Source organism: Nicotiana tabacum, chromosome 3 (assembly GCF_000715075.1).
Source record: "Nicotiana tabacum cultivar K326 chromosome 3, ASM71507v2, whole genome shotgun sequence".
Lineage (NCBI taxonomy): Eukaryota > Viridiplantae > Streptophyta > Magnoliopsida > Solanales > Solanaceae > Nicotiana > Nicotiana tabacum.
In genome coordinates, this window is record NC_134082.1 from 67790101 (window position 1) to 67806466 (window position 16366).

A 16366-nucleotide genomic window follows, 5' to 3' on the forward strand; every position below is an offset into this window, starting at 1 on the left:
CAAGAAAATTTTCACAATGAGAAAATTTTCTGCCCCGGTTTGATGATTTTATTTATGGCATGTCTTACCGCCATCAATAACGTTCGTTTTCCCTGTTTCTAAATCAAAGAAAATTTTATTAGTTTAAAAACATGGTAAGCGGTCATGCCACTCTTGTTGGGGATGGTTTCCTCTTTCTCCTTTCCCAGCTTTGTGTTCCATTATGCTATCAAAACTTGCTGGGGATGATATTAATTGCTGACACTGGCCCATCCCTTTTATCAATCTCATCTTGATGGGGATACCCTTCTTGACACGGGTTTTGCGCCTGTTCCTTGTACCACTTGGGTGTACTAGTTGATGGCCTATTTTGAAGTCATTTCCCACTGGTTCTGACCAAACAGACTCTACTAGGGAATTTTTCTATGAAAGGAAAAAGATAAAAAAAAAGAAACAAAATAAAAGACAAAGGAAAAGATGACTCTTTAACAAAAGAAACTATAAATAAAAATCTATCAAACGCAGATACTGACTCTATCGGTCATGACATGCACATGTGGCCTATCCTCTGCCGTCAATCGTCTCTCAAGACCCTCCCTTGACGATTCCCCATCTGATTCTCAATCTTATTCGACTTGTAGTGCCCAAAAGGTTTTCACTATCAAGCCTCTCTCATTTTGGTTTTTCTCTCAACTTTCATCGCCTTATGGTGCCTGTGAAGGTTTTCACCAATAAGACTCTCTCGTTTTATATCTCTCTCCAGCTGGGGATTTGGAGTGTTGCTGGTATGACTCTTTCTGTTGGAGATTAGAGTCCTTTCTGCTGTGGAACAGAATGTTATGTTCGCCGGTAAGACTCTTCATTTGTCTGACTTGACATCTTTTGAAGACTGATCAGAAGGTCTTTCTTTGGACCGTAATGTGGGTTTTGGATAGGGCTAGAAAGAAAGGGTATTAAAGTCTCAAAAGTGCATCGATTCTGGGTTATTAATTACAACTTTCGGAACCAGATTTATTTACAACGAACGCAACCTCTGCCCCAGTTTCTTACTTGGGGATATCTTAATTGAATTTTTTTTCATTTTTCAAAACTATGACCGAGCCGTGAAGCGCCTACGTATCCTCTTTGAGGAATCAGGTCAAACGTAGTTCCCAATTCCTCTTTTTCATTTGATTTTTTTTTTCTTTGTTATCAATTTTCTTTTCTTTTCCTCTTCCCTTTTTTTTTCGTTTTGTTGTTTTTTTTTTCGTTGCTACTGATTCCGAACGAAGGGTATGAAAGAAAATAAATGAGGCTCAAAAGGGGTAACGAAGGATAAAGTGTTTAGGTAGCAGAACAAAATGTCTTCGTCATTCCAGTCTTCAAAACATGCCAAGTGCAAACAACACAATTAAACAATAGATTTATAGTCTCTTCTGATGGTGCATGGGCTTGACAATTATGTTAAACATTTGCTTTTCCCTTTTGTCATTTCTAAAGCACCGTTGGGCGACACTCTCATTATCATGAATGACCCTCATGCCAATTTGGCGAATCTTGCTTTTAACGGTTTTCTTCATATTTTACTTGCTCCAGTTCCATATGACTCGAGCTCTGAATAATCTCAACCGTCCTTATTTCCTTTAAATGGTCTGATCACCTTTTCGGGGTTTTATGATTAACTTTAAGATTAGGCCCAAACTGTGTGCGCACGTCATGTCACTAGAATCGACGTTGAATAAAAATGATAAAAGGACTAAACAAAAGAAAATTGGAAATAATAAAAGACCGGATTTTGCATTAGACTACCGGTGAAATGGTTTGAATAACAAAACAAAACAAACCAGAACAAAATCCTAAACAACCCTGACAAAACTTAAACAGACCGCTATGACAAAACGGAAAGATAAGCGGCAAGATATTGACACAAAACAATCCGAATTACAATCCTAATGATCCGAACAACAGAAATGACAACAAAATAGGCCACCACAAGCTTCTTTCTTGTTAACCAAGGAACAGAGCGTCCTCCACTTTATAGAGACTGGCATCTTAGCCACTGAGCTTTGCATCGATACTGCCAAGACCATTACCAGCTTCAATATCATCAACATCGGCCAACAAGTTCTCAAGAGGATTCGCGTGCTCCCTGTCACTGTCATCGATCACAATTGCCCCTTCATGAATCATTCTTTTTATTTCCTTTTTCAATGAACGACAGTCTTCAATGCTATGTCCTTGGACATTAGAGTGATACATGCATCGTACTGCAGGATAGAATCCTTTTGCATATGGGTCTGGAGTATAGCCAAGGAGCGGCTCAATCAGTCCTGAAAGATTTAGCTTTTCAAACAAACTTGCGTAGGACTCCCCAATTGGCGTGAAATTGTTTCCTTGCCTTTATTTTCCTCCATGCCCCTATTTTCTAGGGTCGTTGGGTGCTTGAAAACGTTGTGAAGGCAAGAATGCATTACGTGGTGTTGGCTCTCGCCAGCGGGGGTGACCTGATGGTTGACCCTACGATCGGACCTTGTTCGGAGGATAATACTGAGGCGGATTATATGGAGCTCGGGGGCAGGCTTGGGCATGATGGTCTGAAAAGAGTGGCTCTGATGGTGGGTAGTAGGGTTGTGGAAGGTTGTATGGAGTGTGTGGACAATTTGGATGACTGGGTCGGGGCTGGTAGTGAGGGGAAGGACCTCTGAATTTGGACCCGGTACCTGCTTCGACTGATGCGACCTCGAGCGCACCTCCCGCGCCGCTCTGAATAGCCTGGGTTGTTGCCTTGAGCGCTGAGTAATTTAGGATTTTGTCAGACCTTAGGCCCTCCTCTATCATGATCCCTATCTTTACCACTTCATTGAAGGATTTCCCAACCGTTGTCACCAAGTGACCAAAGTAAGTTGGATCAAGTGTTTGCAAGAAGTAGTCCACCATTTCTCCCTCTTTCATGGGAGGATCAACTCTGGCCGCTTGTTCTCTCCAGCGGAAACCAAACTCACGAAAACTTTCCCCAGGCTTCTTTCCAGTCCTCAGCAATGTGAGACGGTCAGGGACTATCTCGAGATTATATTGAAAATGACCTGCGAAAGCCTGCGCCAGATCATCCCAAGTGTGCCATCTGCTGGAATCCTGCCTGGTATACCATTCTAGTGCCGATCCACTCAGACTTTGGCCGAAATAAGCTATCAGCAGCTCATCTTTGCCACCTACCCCTCTCATTTTGCTACAGAATCCCCGCAAATGCGCTATGGGATCACCGTGCCCTTCATATAAATCAAACTTAGGCATCTTGAACCCAACCGGGAGTTGGACGTCCGGGAAAGGGCATAGATCCTTGTAGGCCACGCTGACCTGGTTGCCCAATCCGTGTAGGTTCCTGAAGGTCTGCTCCAGGCTCTTGAACTTCCTCGTCACCTCATCTTGTTCAGGGATTTTAACCGGCTTTTCAATCTCTGCTGGTACCTCTAAGTGCAGGTTGTAGGTATGGGGTTCTGGTGCATGAAATGTGGGCTCAGGGGGATAGTATTGCGTATCAGGAGCCTGAAACAATGGCTCGCTGGTCGTTCTTTGCAGGGTGGCTGATGTGGGTCCCACAAAAGTGGGAACATTTGGTGTTGGGAGAGGTTGATGGGGTGGTGGAGCTTGGGAATCATGGGGGCTTCTCTCCTGATGATAACGGTGATTCGGGAGGCTTGTTGAAGGGCCGGAGTGAGGGTATTCCGGCATGTGCCCCAATGGCTCAGGGCTCTTTTGTGCTTTGGCTAGAGCTAGTTGCATTGCATTCATCTCTAGTCCCATCCTTTCTATCTTTTCCATCGCTTCCTTTAACAACTGGCTCATAGGCCTTTCTTCCTCGGTACTATTCTCTGAAGTAGTCATGCTTGTTGTTATCGGTCCTTTGGATCTAGTTTGGTAAGGGTGTGTTGCCAGAATTCTTTAACAACTAACTGTTTGAGATTCGGAAAACAACAAACTTGTTAGCGTTTAGAGTTTCACAGATTTGATAACAACACATTGAGGATGCAATGCCCCTAGGCAGTTAACCGTTTCTAACATGCTTTGCTTCAAACAACATGCGTCATCCCGGCTTGCTTATTTGCCCCTTTGAAGTACTTTGGGAACCCCTGTATTTTATTCTATTTTGTATTTTCTTTTCCTTTCGATTTTTCATTTTTTCCTTTTCTCTTTTTCCTTTTTTTCAAAATTTTTGTTTGTTGTGGTCGAATCTTATGGAGATTGCCTACGTATCATGACCCCGCATGAATCAGACCTTGCGTAGTTCGTGCAATAAAAGATAAACAATAATGAACATTTTTTCAATTTTTCAAATCAAAACAAACTGGGTTTCAAGGATTTAAAGATGACCCACAAACTTGGAAAAAAAAACCCGCATATTCTAATCAAAAGATTTACAAACTCAAAAACAAACGGCCAGCTTCCTTTCCCCGTTTGACAAATGCAACCGAACGGTTATTTTTTGCAAGCGTGGCCCCCTCCAAATTTCACATGAATTTCAGGCCGGGGAGGATTATTTTGACACTCTACAAACTTGTCCATTCTTTTACGAAAATAACCTTTCGACAACTGAAAGATACTCTAAGGCTATTTCGGCAAGAACGGTTTAAGACGCGGCCGAAGCTGGCTCGGCTTATATGACAAAATTTGAACGGTATTCACCTGACCGCCGACTCTTTTTTTTTAAATTACAATAAAAACTTAGTGTTGCAAACACGGCGCTTCAGCGCCTCGGGGACGAAGATTTATAGGGCTGTGTGGGTCAACTAGACCAAAAATCCTAACCATGACCCAAAAAGTGGCTGTTTTATGCAAAGTCAGCCTTCCGGCATCCCTTTCGGGAACATTCGGCTATTTATGACAAAACAGCATCACCTGACTTATTTATAACTCTTTTTATCGTTTTTCAAATTAGAAAAGTCAATGTTGCAAACACGGCCTTTCAACGTCTCGGGACGAAGATTTTTAAGGCTGTGTGGGTCAACTGGACCAAATCTTTTTAAAAAAATGACCCAAAGGCGGCTGTTTATGCAAAGTCATCCTTCCGGCGTCCCTTTCGGGAACATTCGGCTATTTATGACAAAACAGCATCACCCAAACTCTTTATGACAGAATTGAGATTTTGACATGTTTTTTTTTAATTTGTTTTTGGCTATTTTAGCAAAAGGTGGGTTGGACATCACTGACTTATTTATGACATGTTTTTTTTATTATTTATTCGTTTTTGGCTTTTTAGCAAAAGGGGGGGTTGGACCCGATGAGGGTTGCCTACGTATCTCACATGCGGTGAGAATCAAACCCGCGTAGTTCGGGCAAATAAACTATTTTTGAGAAGACCCTTTTCCATTTTCTATATTTTTTTTTACAACAAACAAACAAACTATTATTTTTCATTCATAACAAACTATCAATTTAACAAAAAACATAAAACATTCCTTTTTTTTTCAAAATTTCGGCAGAGTTTCAACACTACTTGGACATTGATTTTTTTTTCTAAAAATAAGTAGTTATATCTCTACACTGTTATTTTCTCCTCTTTTTCACGATTTTTTTTTAATCTGTGGAAAATGATGAAAACATACGAAAATCTTTTGAATTTTCATGCTTTGTTTTTATATGTATTTTATTTTTTATATTTATTATTATTTTCAAAAATGTGGCATGGGAAACATAAGGATTTCCAAGACATCTTGGATTTCGCAAATGTTCCCCACGCGCTTTTCCCAACATGTGAAGCATGGAGGACATAGGGAATTCCAAGACTTCTTGGATTCCACAAATGTTCCACATGTGTTCTTTCCCAAAAAATGAAGCGTGGGGGACATAGAGGATTCCAAGACTTCTTGGATTCCACAAATGTTCCCCATGTGCTTTTCCCAAAAATGAAGCGTGGGGGACATGTGGAATACCAAGGCTTCTTGAATTCCACAATGTTCCCCATGTGCTTAATTAACATAGTAGCATGCTTATCTAAAAAATCGTGCAACTTTCCTATTTAACGTGATCAGCATGATAAGGAGTGCCATTTGTCCTCAACTATCATTCGTCCAAGTTACTCATATTTGTAATATAGGTATGTGTTATCTGGAAATTAATAGGATCTCATCAAACTTATTTTTTCTCAAAAAACATGCAATCTATTGAAATTTCTGTGCAATTAATTAGAATTAAAATATAATGAAAGTAAAAAAAGGGGAACTTTCATAAGTATCACGTTTTAAAAGAATATATACAAAATCCTAGCACTATCAAGTATATTTCAATAGTGGTACTGTACTAATTACAAAAATTAGGACTTCAACTTTATCTCCGTAACTCTGGCCATCATCTTCTAATCATATTCATTGCAAACACATCATTCCCCTCCCCCCATAAATCTTTTTTAATTTCTCCCATATTCTTTTCCAAATCAACCTCTTAATAAATAGTACATGTTATAAATATATTATATTATGGATGTTCATTTAGTACTCCGTTGTAAATAAGCTCCCTGAAGAAGCTTATCCATATGGGACTTCACTGTAAATATGTTTATCTATTTAGTACTCTATTGGAAATAAGCTTCCTGAAGAAGCTTATCACTTCGGTACCCGGTTATGGATAAATATAACCCTCGGTAGAAGATTATCCATACCGGGTATAATAAGCTTATCCTTTCAGTACCCAGTTATGGATAAACATTACCCCCGGTAGAAGATTATCCATACCGGGTATAATAAGCTTATCCTTTCAGTACCCAGTTATGGATAAACATTACCCCCGGTAGAAGATTATCCATACCGGGTATAATAAGCTTATCCTTTCAGTACCCCGTTATGGATAAACATTGTTCTCAGTAGAAGATTATCCATATCTGGTATAGTAGCAGCTTACACAACAGCTTCCTTTCTTCTATAAATAGAAGAAATTTCAGTTCATTATGTACATCAGTTTGAATTCGAATAATATAACAGTTTCTCTCTATACTTGTCTTTACTTTACAGTCTTTATTTTATAACACGTTATCAGCACGAGACTCTGACATCTCGAGCAAATACTTTGAAAGTATTAGAGGTAAGAACTTTCTTTTCCTAAATAATGTCAAATCTTTCTAAACTTGAATTTGTAGCCCTGGATATATTGGGAAAAAGCTACATGTCTTGGGTGCTTGATGCTGAAATTCATCTTGATGCGATGGGTCTGGCAGACACCATCAAGGATAAAAATCAGGCATCAAACCAAGACCGTGCCAAAACAATGATATTCCTACGCCATCACCTTGATGAGGGCCTGAAAATGGAATATCTCACTATTAAAGATCCAGTCATACTGTGGAATAATTTGAAAGATAGATATGACCACCTGAAGATGGTCGTTCTTCCACGGGCACATTATGATTGGACTCGTCTAAGGCTACAAGATTTTAAATCTATCAGTGAGTATAATTCTGCTATGTTTAGAATTATTCCCAATTGAAATTATGTGGTGATAATATTACTGATCATGATATGTTGGAGAAAACTTTCACCACTTTTCATGCCTCGAATATGCTCCTGCAGCAGCAATATCGAGAGATGGGATTTAAAAAGTAGTCTGAACTTATCTCACATCTTCTTATAGCAGAGCAACATAATGGGCTATTAATGAAAAATCATGAAAGCCGACCTATTGGTTCTTGTCCATTCCCTGAAGTGAATGAGACGAACTTCCACCAAGCTAAATGTGGAAGAGGTCGTGGCCCTAGTCGAGGTCATGGCCGTGGTCGGGGAAGAAATCCTAATCATGGTAATAATAATGCAGCAAAGAAGCCTCCTCAACACCAGCAGTGGAAAAGGAAGGAACAAAAGTATGAAGCGGTGCAAGCGCCAAATGCAGAAAATGCATGCTATAGATGTGGAGGAAAAGGGCACTGGTCACGTACCTGTCGTACGCCAAAGCACCTGGTTGAGCTTTATCAAGCCTCCCTGAAGAAGACAGAGAAAAATGTTGAAGCAAATTTTATTTCTGAAGATAATTTAGACTTCATTCATTTGGATGTAGCTGATTACTTTGCACTCCCAGAAGGAGAAATAAATCATGTAATCGGTAGTGAATCTGTAGAAATATAAATATTTTAATTTTTGTTGTTTGTAATAGATAGTATGGTTATGTAATTGTTGTACATAAATAAAAGTTATGCTTTGATAATGATGTTTACTATAATATATTTTATTTATGTTATTTTGAAGAATATGGATAACCCTCATATTATGTTTGGATCAAAGACAAACCATGAAGATATTTGTGTTATTGATAGTGGAACAACTCATGCCATATTCAACGATCAGAAATACTTTTCTTATTTGCATAAGGAAAAAACAAATGTTTCAACAATTTCTGGTAATATAAGTTTGATTGAAGGCTCCGGAAGAGCCATAATATTTCTGTCTAAGGGAACAAAACTTATTATAGATAATGCATTGTTCTCCTCCAAGTCCCGAAGAAACTTGTTGAGTTTTATAGATATTCGCCGAAATGGGTATCATGTTGAGACAATAGATAAAATGAACAGGGAATATCTTTGTATTACAAAGAATATTCTGGCCAGAAATGCATTGTAGAAAAGTTACCAACTTTATCTCCTGGCTTATACTATTTAAAAATTAGTACAATTGAAGCACACTCTATCGTAAACCAGAAGTTTACGGATTCAAATACTTTTGTGCTTTGGCATGGCCGTTTGTGCCATCCCGGATCAATAATGATGAGACGAATTACTGAAAATTCGAGTGGGCATCCATTAAAGTACTTGGAGATTCTTACAAATGACGAATTTTCTTGTGATGCTTGTTGTCAAGGAAAAATGATCACTAGACCATCACCAATGAAGGTTGGTATTGAATCCCCTGCCTTTTTAGAGCGTATACATGGGGATATATGTGGACCTATTCACCCACCAAGTGGATTGTTTAGATATTTTATGGTCCTAATAGATGCATCTTCAAGATGGTCTCATGTGTGCCTACTATCATCTCGCAACCTGGCATTTGCAAAGCTATTAGCCCAAATAATTCGATTAAGGGCACAATTCCCAGATTATCCTATAATGGCTATTCGCCTTGATAATGCTGGAGAATTCTCATCTCAAGCTTTTGATGATTATTGTCTATCCGTTGGGATAAAAGTTGAACATCCTATAACTTATGTTCATACTCAAAATGAGTCATTTATTAAACGCCTGCAATTGATAGCAAGACCACTACTTATGAAAATAAAATTGCCTACTACTGCTTGGGGCCATGCTATCTTGCATGCAGCATCACTTATCCGTCTCAGACCGACACATTATAATAAATATTATCCGTCACAATTAGTTTTTGGTCATGAACCAAATATTGCCCATCTACGAATTTTCAGATGTGATGTATATGTGCCAGTAGCACCACCACAACGTAGTAAGATGGGACCACAAAGAAGGATAGGAATATATGTTGGGTCTGAATCACCCTCTATTATTCGCTATCTTGAACCATTGACAAGAGATTTATTTACTGCTCGATTTGCAGATTGTCGATTTGATGAAACAAATTTTCCACAATTAGGGGGAGAGAAAAAGGAAATCAAAAAAGAAATTGTGTGAAAAATTTCATCATTATCTCACTTTGATCCCCGTACCCCTATATGTAATTAGGAGGTCCAGAAGATCATCCATTTACAGAATATAGCAAATCAAATGCCAGACGCATTTACTGATTTGAAAAGGATAACTAAGTCACATATCCTAGCAGAGAATGTGCCTATCCGAATTGATGTCCCAGTAGGACTATCTACTAGCATGAGAGATAGTGAACCTAAAGCATGCCTGAAGCGTGGTAGGCCTTTGGGGTCTAAGAATCGAAATCCTCGAAAAAGAAAATCGACAAATGATCAAAACGATACTATGGAGGGATCTCCTGAAGAGACCCAAAATCTGATTAGTTCTGAGATTCCTGAAGAAATCAATAAATCCGAAGCTCATGTGAGTGAGGAACTTTTAATAAGTTCGATCGGTGATGGGATTAATTTAAATCGATCTGAAATAGCGGTGGATAATATTTTTGCGCATAATGTTGCACTTAATATTATGCAAGATAGTGAGGATCTTGAACCTCGATCTGTCGAAGAATATCGACAAAGATCTGATTGGCCAAAATGGCAAGAGGCAATTCAATCGGAATTAAAGTCACTTGCTAAAAGAGAGGTCTTTGGACCAGTAGTCCAAACACCTGCTGGTATAAACACAGTTGGTCATAAATGGGGTTTTGTGCGAAAAATGAATGATAAAAATGAAGTTGAAAGATACAAAGCTCGCCTTGTTGCACAAGGATTCTCACAACGACCTGGAGTCAATTTTGATAAAACATACTCACCTGTTATGGATGCCATAACATTTCGATATCTCATCATTTTAGCACTACATGAAAAGCTTGAAATACATCCAATGAATGTAGTTACAGCTTATCTGTACGGTTCACTTGATAATGAAATTTATATGAAAATCCCTGAAGGATTTAAAATGCCTGAAGCAAAATCTCAGGAAATGTATTCAATCAGATTACAAAGATCTTTGTACGGTTTAAAGCAATCTGGGCGCATGTGGTATAATCGCCTTAGTGAATATTTGCTGAAAGAAGGTTACATAAATGATGTTATTTGTCCATGTATTTTTATAAAGAAAATGGCATCAGAATTTGTTATACTTGTTGTTTATGTTGATGACATAAATCTTGTTGGAACTCCAGAAGAGCTCCAAAAGGCAATTGAATATCTTAAGAAAGAATTTGAGATGAAAGATCTTGGAAAGACAAAACTTTGTCTTGGTCTGCAAATTGAATATTTAGCAAACGGGATCTTTATCCATCAATCTTCCTATACAGAAAGGGTCTTAAAACAATTTTACATGGACAAAGCGCACCCATTGAGTACACCAATGGTTGTTCGATCACTTGAAGTGAATAAGGATTTGTTCCGACCTCCAGAAGAGGGCGAGAAACTCCTTGGTCCCGAAGTACCCTATCTCAGTGCAATTGGTGCACTAATGTATCTTGCTAATGCTACAAGGCCTGACATAGCATTTTCTGTTAATTTACTAGCAAGATATAGTTCTTCTCCTACACGGAGATATTGGAACGGGATTAAGCATATATTGCGATATTTAAAGGGAACTCTTGATATGAGTTTGTTTTATGCTAACAAAGATAGTGCATACCTTGTTGGTTATGCAGATGCAGGTTATTTATCTGATCCCCATAAAGCTCGATCTCAAACCGGTTACGTATTTACATATGGAGGTACTATCATATCATGGCGCTCCACAAAGCAATCTATTGTTGCTACTTCTTCAAATCACGCTGAGATAATAACTATTCATGAAGCAAGTAGGGAATGCGTATGGTTGAGATCAATAATTCATTTTATTCGAGAAAAATGTGGTTTGGAATGTGAGAAAAGACCCACAATTTTATACGAAGACAATGCTGCATGCATAGCCCAATTGAAGGGAGGATGTATAAAAGGAGATAGAACGAAGCACATTTCACCAAAATTATTCTACACACACGATCTTCAGAAAAGTGGTGACATTGATGTGCAACAAATCCGTTCAAGTGATAATCCAGCAGATTTATTCACTAAATCTTTGCCAACTTCAACTTTTGAGAAGATGATATACAAGATTGGAATGCAGAGACTCAAATATTTGAAACAAGGTTTTCATCAGGGGGAGTAAAATACGCGATGCACTCTTTTTCCCTTACTAAGGTTTTTTCCCATGGGGTTTTCCTTATAAGGTTTTTTAAGGCACCTGACAATGCGTCTTACTAAATATGTGTACTCTTTTTCCTTCACTGGAATTTTTTCCCACGTGATTTTTCCTAGTAAGGTTTTAATGAAGCACATTATCTTTTAATGAACATCCAAGGGGGAGTGTTATAAATATATTATATTATGGATGTTCATTTAGTACTCCGTTGTAAATAAGCTCCCTGAAAAAGCTTATCCATATGGGACTCCACCGTAAATATGTTTATCAATTTAGTACTCTATTGGAAATAAGCTTCCTGAAGAAGCTTATCACTTCGGTACCCGGTTATGGATAAATATAACCCTCGGTAGAAGATTATCCATACCGGGTATAATAAGCTTATCCTTTCAGTACCCAGTTATGGATAAATATTACCCCCGGTAGAAGATTATCCATACCGGGTATAATAAGCTTATCCTTTCAGTACCTAGTGTCACACCTCCTTTTTCCGCACCCGAGAGGGTGCAAGGGAGTTTTATCCAATTAAAGGACAATCGAAACGGGATTGGTTTATTTATTTCAGAGTCGCCACTTGGGAGATTTAAGGTGTCCCAAGTCACCAATTTTAATCCCGAATCGAGGAAAAGAATGACTCCATATTACAGTCTGCGCACCAGAAATCCGGATAAGGAATTCTGTTAACCCGGGAGAAGGTGTTAGGCATTCCCGAGTTCCGTGGTTCTAGCACGGTCGCTCAACTGTTATATTCGGCTTGATTATCTGATTTTATACAAATATGAACTTATGTGCCAATTTTATCTTTTAACCGCTTTTATCATTTAATGTTATTTTTATCAAGAATTGCAACATCGTGGAAAACACACCTCGAACCACGTTACAATCAATGTACCCGTGGTTAGAGCTACATTTCGACTCTGTTGAGATTGGGATTTGGGTCACAGAAATGTGCACCCAAGTTTAGGAAGATAACATTATTAAATACGCGTCTAAAGCAACTAGCGTATTGTTATGTTGGGAAAAGGTCGTGAAATTCGCTAAACGGCCTGTCTCGAATTCTAAGTATTTAATATATACATTTAGAGGGCCCCGCAGCTTGTGCATTTTTGTTTGTCGAGGCTCGTCTCATTCATTATTTTTTAAAAGGAATTTGCAACGTCATGGAAATACATTTCAAACCACGTCACAATCAATGTACCCGTGATTAGAGACACATTTCGACTCCGTTGAGATTTGGATTTGGGTCACATAAATGTGCACCCGAGTTTAAGAAAATTAAATTATTAAAGGCGTGCCTAAAGCAACTAGCGCATTATTATTTTGGGTAGGGCCGTGAAATTTGCTAATCGGCCCGTCTCGGAATCTAAGTGTGTTTTCATTTGGCGAGGCTCGTCTCGTTTTTTGTGAGGGCCCCGCAATCTGTGTGTTTTCATTTGGCGAGGCTCGTCTCGTTTTTTTTATTTTTAAAAGGGTAAACTTAAAGTTACTACATTTTTACTTTATCTATTTAAAGAGTTAATTCAAAGTTATTAAAATATATTGCAAGCCATGCTATACGTAACGCACTAGTGGTTCACGACAAGTTCTATTTAACTTTGTTCCAAATTGGAGCCGGGTCACATGAGATGCACCCCCGGTTCCTTTAATCTAATTACATACAAACAACAATATTGCCACCAATCACTAATTTGACGCTATTTATAAACTATCATTCTTTTTCCTCTTAATCTAGTTTAATGAAATATAAGCTAATAATCTAACAATAAATGGCAAACATCTGACAATTAGTGATAAACAAAAATATAAAATTAACAACAGAACATAACACTAACAATCAGTGATAAACTAACATGACGAGATAAACTTTAAAATATGGCAAATATATTACTATTACTCAAATTTACCGAGACAAGACGTGAAAGCAAAGAACACACTGAGCCAACAAAAATAACATTAATACTCACGTTTAACAGCAACGTCGAGTTTCAATATCTCGAACTCGCCAAAAATAGACAGCAACAACCTCGACGTACCAGACCTCGACGAACCAAAGACGACCTCAAACGGACTGCACCACGACAGTGAAGGAATAGCGATAACATGGGCTGATTGGTTGTCGTGTTTGGACAGAACAGCTGAAGCAGTGGTGGTGGGTCGACGAGGAAAGCAACAGCAGCTGCTGCTTGATTGCAGCTGAGGCGCGGGGGTCGTTTACGGGTTCAGCTAGTGAGGAAGGAGCAACTACGGAGGGTTTTAACAGTAGGGTTGCGGGTGGTTGACGGAGGTGGAAGGGTCACGATGGTCGCCGGATTCTGCTGGTTCAGCAGGTGGTCGTAGGGGTGTGACTGGTTTCAATTGACGACGGAGGCGAAGTAACAGTGCTCGTCGGATTTAATGGAGGAAGAAAGCGATGGTCGTTCGGACGTGGGGGGGGGGGGGGGGCGTCGCGGCTGGTTTTGGGTAGGTGTTTGGACGTGGTGTTTGGGTGGTGGCGTTTGGACAAGATGGTGATGGAGTTGGGCTGGTAGGTTTTTTTACAGTAGGGTTTTCTGTTTTGGTTTTCTTCTTCTTTTTTGAAGAAGAAAGATGAACAGTGACTCTTTCCCTTCAAAAAAATTCAAAGTCCCCCCCTCCAAAATTTTCCAACCGTGTATTTGTGTAGCTTTGCCCAGAAAAATGAGCCCCACGCGTGGTGGGGTTCGAGACTTGTGTCCCCCACGCGTGGTAGGGTTCCCCGTGTATGGGATTCCGTTCGTGTTCCCCACGCGTATCCCCTCATGTGTGGTGGACTCGGATTATTATGGGCTAGGTCCGAAATTAGGTAAAAACGGGTAGTTTGAACCCAAATATTATTCTTTTGTCCGGACCCGATTAAGAACACGACGTTGTTCGACTAATCCTATGTAAGAAAAATAGCTACCAAAATAAGACTAATATTTAAACAAAACTATATCTTTTTTAATATTTTTCAAGATTAAAATATGTACGAAATATTAATAAAACTATTTTTTTTGTAATTTTCGTTTTTATATAAAGATAAAATATAAAGTAATATTTTTGTATTTTTCAAAATTTAAAATGACTACAAAACATTAATAGAACTATATTTTTTTTTTGGTAATTTTCGAAATTTTGTAAAGTACAAAATAAGGTACTATTTTTGTATTTTTCAAGTTTATGAGAAATACATAAACTAAAAATTTATATATATATTTTTTGTAATTTTTTTTTTTGCAACGAAATAAAGCAAAAATAGTCAAAATAGCTATATTAGACCTAAATTACATATTTAAGCTAAAAATGTAAAAATTCTCGGGGAGGGTCAAAAATCAGGTGTCTACACCTAGTTATGGATAAACATTACTCCCGGTAGAAGATTATCCATACCGGGTATAATAAGCTTAACCTTTCAGTACCCAGTTATGGATAAACTTTATCCCCGGTAGAAGATTATCCATATCGGGTATAATAAGCTTATCCTTTCAGTACTCCGTTATGGATAAACATTACTCTCAGTAGAAGATTATCCATATCTGGTATAATAGCAGCTTACACAGCAGCTTTCTTTTTTCTATAAATAGAAGAAATTTCAGTTCATTATGTACATCAGTTTGAATTCGAATAATATAACAGTTTCTCTCTACACTTGTCTTTACTTTACAATCTTTATTTTATAACAGTACAATATATATATATACCCTCCCATATCTTCCATTTCACAGCCAAACTCGACACCTAAGTATTTTTCCTAATCAAGTAAATTTTAATCAAGTATAAAGTACATATCCTTTTTATACCTAAACAAATTAAATAAACAAAAATATACCATGTATTTTGAAGACGAAGTACATACCATTTTTATGCCTAGACACAATTAAATATATGACATATTTTGTTTATTTAATTGTATTTAGGTATAAATTTTTTACGTATTTTATCTTCAAAATACATAGTATATTCAATTTATTTATTGTGTTTAGTTATAAATAATTTATGTACTTTGTCTTCAAATATTGGTATATTCTATTTATCTAATTATGCTTGGTATAAAAATGGTATGTACGTTCTCTTCAGCTTAGTTAACACATATTTATGTTAGGTATAAAAATAATAATAATATACTGATTATTAAATATATATATATATATATATATATATATATATTATTTTGAAATATACATTATATTTTATTATGTTTGCATAGACATGGAGAAGTCCGAAAAATATTTTATGTCAAATATACACAGAGTATATTAGATTTCATAAAAAAATACATAAATTATACCTCGAAATATACATAATAAATGCATCGAATATATGCATTTTTTATAGCCATGTATACAAATTTATATGAAATATAAATATAAAATGTATATATGAAGAGAAAAGCAGAGTGAAAGAGAGAAATCAAATAACAAAAATAATGGCATAAAATGTTCTGTGGGATTTGAAAAGATCTTGCATAGATTAAAAAAGGCCAAAGCTCTCCCCTCCCCCCCCCCCCTCAAGAAAAGAAAAACCCTATATGAGAGAAAGAAAAGTTAGCTATTAAATTTCTCATGGTATTCCTTAATTTCTCATGACATCATTTTTGAAATATGCTAAATTTGTAAAAAGGTCTGCCATTTATGG